Genomic DNA, 6,314 nt, shown 5'->3' with positions numbered 1-6,314 from the left:
AATACCACTGGACATATTTAGATTTATGGACAACTGACCTGGGCACTGCTGCTGCTGCTGGCAGTGCTCCACCAGAGATCCAGGCTCTCTCCCAACTTTCCTTCGCGGGCATCTTCTCGCTTCCCCTAAAACAGGCTGTCAGATGCAACATCCCTATCGGACAGCGTGGCAAATGTCCCTTCTCATTTCTGAGTGTTCAGTGCTAATACAGCCGGCACCGCAGCCCGCAGCTCTTGCCCTGCCTCATCTCAGAGGGGCCTGTTGACTCCACAACTTTAGCTGGGCTCCTATGAATGGGGTCATCAGGGCTTTAAGGTATTTCCTACTCTAACCTGCAGAAAGCAAGGGCAAAAAGCTAGTATCACTCTATTTAAAATATGTATTTGTGTACCATTAATTTTTTACCACATTTATTTGTAATACATTGGGATTTTTTTTTTTTTTAAACTAGAGATGCTACCAGCTGACAGAATAGCAAGAAGGCGTACTGTTGAGCGAGGAATTTCCCCCTCTAGGAGAGGGGCAGTGTTACCAAAATAACATAGATCAGAGCAGCCACAGAGCTTGGGACACATACCCAGAGGAAGCATTGCGAACAGATTTGAAAACACAATTTACCGAGTTAACACTCACATGGCATCTGTGCACTTCTGGTTTCACTTTCTTTTCCCTAGTTTCATTCAAACAGCATTTCCCCCAGAGCTGTCTGTAAGCATTCTTTTCTCCTTTCTGCCACCCAAAGTCCTTCATTCTTTCTCCAGCCGAAGTTCCCTTTCATAAAACCACATAATAATTGAGGTTGGAAGGGCTCTCTGGAAGTCCTCTGGCCCACATCCCTTCCTCAGAGCACGGCCAGCTTGGAAGTCAGATCCAACTTAAAAAGGTAGATCGGGGTGCTTGCAGCCTCGTCCAGTTAAGTTTTTAATATCTCCAAAGAAATTTCTCTCTCTCCCGTAAGTATTTCCCTTCAGTCTTCTTTGTCCTCCTCAGCTCCAACCCCGAGCATGTACACACAGGTCTTACAACCACCTACAAGCCTAATTCCGACACCTGGAAAACATCTCTGATGGCCTTATCCCCAGTGTCAGCTCTATGCAGAAGACGTGGTGTCCTCGTTCCTTACATGGGGGCTCCAGATTTTATATCGTGCTTAGCGAGTACAGAACAGGCTGGGCAAATCTGAAGAGTTCGTTCCTTGCTTTCCCTCTGCGGGGCTGGAGGAGCAGAGCAGCGAAGTCCTCCACACCCTGCAGATTCCGGCAGGGCGGTGGGATCTTGCACCTCCTCTAGCACCCTGCCACTCCGGTTCAGTTCTTTCCCTGGCCACCTTTTCCAGGACAGCTCTCCTCAAATGTCTCTCATCATCTGCCCAAAGTGCCCAGGGACAGCAGAAAAATAAACCCAATTCCTCCCTCCGCTGTCCCACAGCTGCCCAGGGTGCTCCCAGCATCAGCATGGGGACTGCACTAAAAAATGCACTTGAAGTGCTACATGTGTGATCAGATCCTATAGCCACTCACCAAAATTTACTTCTGCCATCTTAACACCAAGGCAATTTTGGTTCATTTATAGCGAGTATTATGCCCATAACCTGCCGTTACGAAATTCCCACTCCATGCTAAAACCCAAGGAACTGCTGCTCCATTTTCCCTACTACATGCACACACACACACACACACAATTAAAAAAAGCAAACTTGCAAGCTGCAAGTGCCAGATTTAAGAATTCCTAGCAAGCCTTAATTTGGCCTCCTTTTGCATATGCATTACAACAGAGTCTTTAATTACTTGCTCACGAGACCTTGCCTCATTTAATGCCCAGAATAAATGATTTTAACTACCCCAAAAATTATTCAAGACCTTGGTTTCCCCTCATTGCTTGAAGTGTAATTCTACGCCTTAGTTCCCACACACTATTCAAGCCCTTCTCTCTGGACAGACATTAATTTCTTCCCGAGCCCTTCTATAGTGCTCATCACTACAGCATTTGAGAGCTTAGCGAACACTGATTTGCTTTCATAGCATACCAGTGAAGGAGAGGTACCATTAACCTCATTTCACAGGTGGAGAACTAGATCACAGAGAGATTATCATCAAAGGTATGCAACAATTTAAAGGTTGCAGCCTGCGATGCCTTGAGGCTGAATTTTCACAGTAGGTAGGCTTATATATTTTTGTTATATATATACAAACCATACTTCCCTTGGCACGCTACAGCAGCTTGTGCCAGACATCTGCAAATTCAAGCTTTCACGTTAGGGAAACGAGGGATGAGCCCCGATGGGAAGGTCGGTGGGACGGCAGGTACAACGCTGCACCCGGACTCGGCGCAGCCTCCTCCTCCGCCCACCGAATCCATCGCAAGCACCGCAAAAATGAGCAGGTAGTCCTTCATTAAGGACTCATTAAAGAGAGGCCAGATAAAGGTTTATAGGCACCCCTAGTCCTACTGCCTTTTAAATTTGAAGTACATGCCCTCAGAACTGCAATATTCTTGCACACTGATTTGTGTGTAATTTTCCTCTGAAAAAAAATCGGCAGCATTCAGGTGCCGGGGTCATCAGCAGCCTGATCATCACGGACCCCCGTGCCCAGCCACAGCACTACTCCTGCTCTTTTCTGCTGAAAAACATTAAAGTTGCCTAGTAATTTGGGTACATAGGATGAGGACTACCAAACTTGCCTTACGCAAGCACTATCTATAGCAAACAGGTGTTTATATTCATGCTACTGATTAATTATAGCTGCTGGCGTGCCCTACTGAAAAAACACGGCAATCATTCAATAAATGTTTATAATCTCATCAGCAAGGAGCTTATATTGTTGTTTCCTTCTTCATGCCACTAATTGCTCTAAATTTTTCACTGGAACTGAAGGCCAATATTAAAACTGACACCTCAGTAGTTGCTTTTACCTCTCTCTCTAATTTTAGTTCATAAAACCTGATGCATCACTTCATGTTCATGATGTAACTTGATGAAGTCATGATTAAAACCATGAACTTACACATAATTTCAGGAAGTAGAAAGTCCAGGTCTCTCTAAATTTCATTGTTTGAACCTGATTATCATGTATTCTAGATATACTACAATATAAAGGGTGCCCAATTCTCAAAACCCCTGGAGGTACAACCTCATACCAGCAGCCACTATAAAGAGGAGGAAGACCTACAATGAATACATTTCTTGGGCCAGGACAATCAAGATCTTTGCTTTTATAGAATCATAGAATGTTTTGGGTTGGAAGGGATCCCTAGAGGTCATCTAGTCCAACCCCCTGCAGTGAGCAGGGACACCCCTAACTAGATCAGGTTGCTCAGACCCTCATCCAACCTGTTCTTGAATGTTTTAGTAAAGAAAATAAATTAAAGAAAAGTAGTACAGAAATTGTGCACTCGTTGTTGCTAGCAGGGAGAAGTGCTTACGCCTCATGCAAAGAATTGGATAGCTATTGTTTTAGTGACTGGAAATAAATAAGCTGGTTTCCCTCAAGTAACTCTAAAGCAATGTTTTACCATCCATGCTCTGCGCTGCCCCAGGAGTGTGAAGGCCACTTGTAATCCTATTGCTAACGAATTTCAATTGGCTGTTGCCCCACTGCTTTATGAAAAAAAAATGTAAAATTTCTGTGGTGTGTTTCATGGATAACAAAAATGTTTCACCAAAACCGTCATACACATGCTTGACTAGAAGAACTGCATTGCCCCAGTCCTGGGGGGAACCCCACAGCCCCGGGTGCCCACTGACAGACTCCACGACTGGGCATCACACTAGTGCACATGTAACAACACCAATTTAATTATCTTTGAATTTATATAAACAACATAATGCGGCTAAAGCCACTATTCAAACAGCTTAAGCATCTACAAACACAAGCCCCATCCCAAGGCTTACATGCTTTTAACGAATATAAAACAGGAAAGGAGTAAAATAAGATTTTAATATATGCATATTTCTTACGGGCTTGGAAGACCTAAATAATTTGACGGGATGCTAACATTCTCCTTTTTATAACCCATGCCTACTGGTTTGCTATCTATAAAATGAAAATAGCATGTAATCCTTCTCTACCCCTTGGGTTCTTCTAGAAAGGATACATTCACTAACGACCACGACGAACAAGATGATAGATAAACGGGGTCACCTCCAAGACACACACATAGTTCGTCAGAAGTCAAGTGACCCTTTGCAAGAGGATAGTTGTCATGAAATACAAACTGCACTTGATGCAATGTCCAAGTGCTTAAAAAAACCCCAGAACCTAACACACACGAAGATGAAAAAGCAGCAGAAACAGCACGAGGATGCAACACCTTGATCTAAGGAGTGCCTGAAACACAACAGTCACTTGCTACCACTTCTGTTTCATTCACAAATCTCTGCATGGGAAAGTTGATACTGCCCGTCCCAACAGTAAAGCTCAAATACAGTTTTCCTATTTATCACCATGCCCAGCTTGCAAACTGACAACTGGATGGTGGAGCTGAGATGACAGAGTCTCTCTGGAGATGGGCATCGCAACCAGTTCCTGTCGTTTAACTCGTGGGGTGTTGGGGTTACCCAGACCTCAGGAAAAACGTGCCTTATGGAGAACAGACAGAAATACTGAAGAACTAATGCATTAATGAAAATCTCCAGGGTCCAACAATCATGAAACAGTCATTAAGGAGAAGGAAACAAGAAGCTTTAATAAATTATAGTTATTTTAAAAAAAAGGATTATTTTTATTGTGTTTTCAAGGCCTGCCATACTCTCTGCTCAGGTTACCAAGCCTTTTTTTGCCTTGTAGCCTGCAACAAATGTATTACCTTTAGTTTCAATGAAAGGTACGATTTTACTGTACTGACATGACAAGATCTGGGGTGGGAGGAGAAACCCCCCCCATGCACACAAACACATCCAACTAAACCGCAGACTAGCAGCACGCACTCTTTGTAAAATGAGAAGTGGTTGTCCTGCATTCCTCACCCTTAAGATCAATTAACACCTCTGCAACATGAGCTAGAGATATTCAATGCCCTTGTCACCACATTACTCATAAAACCAGTAACTCTCTTACAACCCCAGTCAGATCTATGAGACTGCTGCAAACAAGAGCTATTTGTACCAATTTACAAAATGGAGAAAATCTTGACAAGAACGATGCTGCTACTGACTGTAGCATTAAGAAACCATGGGCGTATCACTTTCCTCGGTGTTTTGTCTTCATGCTATTTCAGTTGCAAGTCTCTTCTATCAATAGTTTAATACAGCCTTAAAGCCACCCAGGTTATGAAATGCAAAGACACTTATTAGTAAGATTTTGGCAGCTGAGGAATTTCTGCACCATGAGATCGAGTCGTGTTGGAGAATAATGCCCAAGCGGAGTTTTTCTGCTGACATCATCCCAAATAGCGCATCATATATCCAGTATTCATTTTAACTAATTATTCCAGATTTCAGTCAACAAAGAGGACATCTTCAACTTGGAGTTATATAAAACTTTTGGTTTTACCTTTTTGCCTTATTTGCTAGGCTAGGAGTCAAATATCTTACACCTTCGCTTTCCAGTGATGACACAGGGAGAGAGATGGGACAATTAATGGAAAGAAAGGAAAGGTCATCACATGCATTTTGGAGGCAAATTCAAAGAGGTTGATCATCCTAAAACTGAAAAACCAGATGATTCTCACACAAGAATTGTGGAAGAATTAGTGAAGGGCATCACAGAGAAAAACGATATGTGACTTTACCACAGATACACTATGGCAGACTACTTTGTCTAAAATATCAGTGCTCTTGTCAAACAACATATACAAGGTCTTGACAAAGGATAGAAGAAAATTACTATTATCTGAGTGACTAAATGGAACATTTTAAGGTCAGAGCTAAAAAAAGGGGACCTTTTGGGTCCCCTACTGGGGAGTTTATTAGTAGAATTCTTTAAATGTTGTTTTTTGGGATCATTCTTTAATATTTTCATTGCATCAACACAGAAAATAAAGCCTTTATGCCAATGGCCTATGCTGCTGACATCATGTTGGGAGCACAACGTAAGAAGAACCACCAATGAAAACAGAGGCTCTTTCAGGAAGAGATGGATGACAAAAACCAGAAGTAACAGAAGTAAGACAAAATTTAACAGCGAGCGTTCACAGCAATGCCCTCTGGACCTGCATGGGCAGACCGTGACAACCACATTTCGTGCAACCTGCGAGGCTCCAGAATCAGTTGGAACAAGCCCAAACCCTTCCAAGCTCTTTGCGAAATAAAAGACTTAGCGCTGAAATCAGACTGGGGTGGGGGAAGGAGGGGGTTTGTGTTTGTTTTGGCCAGA

The sequence above is a fragment of the Egretta garzetta genome, unplaced genomic scaffold (assembly GCF_000687185.1).
Source record: "Egretta garzetta isolate BGI_Z169 unplaced genomic scaffold, ASM68718v1 scaffold679, whole genome shotgun sequence".
NCBI lineage: Eukaryota > Metazoa > Chordata > Aves > Pelecaniformes > Ardeidae > Egretta > Egretta garzetta.
This window is presented reverse-complemented; position numbering follows the sequence as displayed.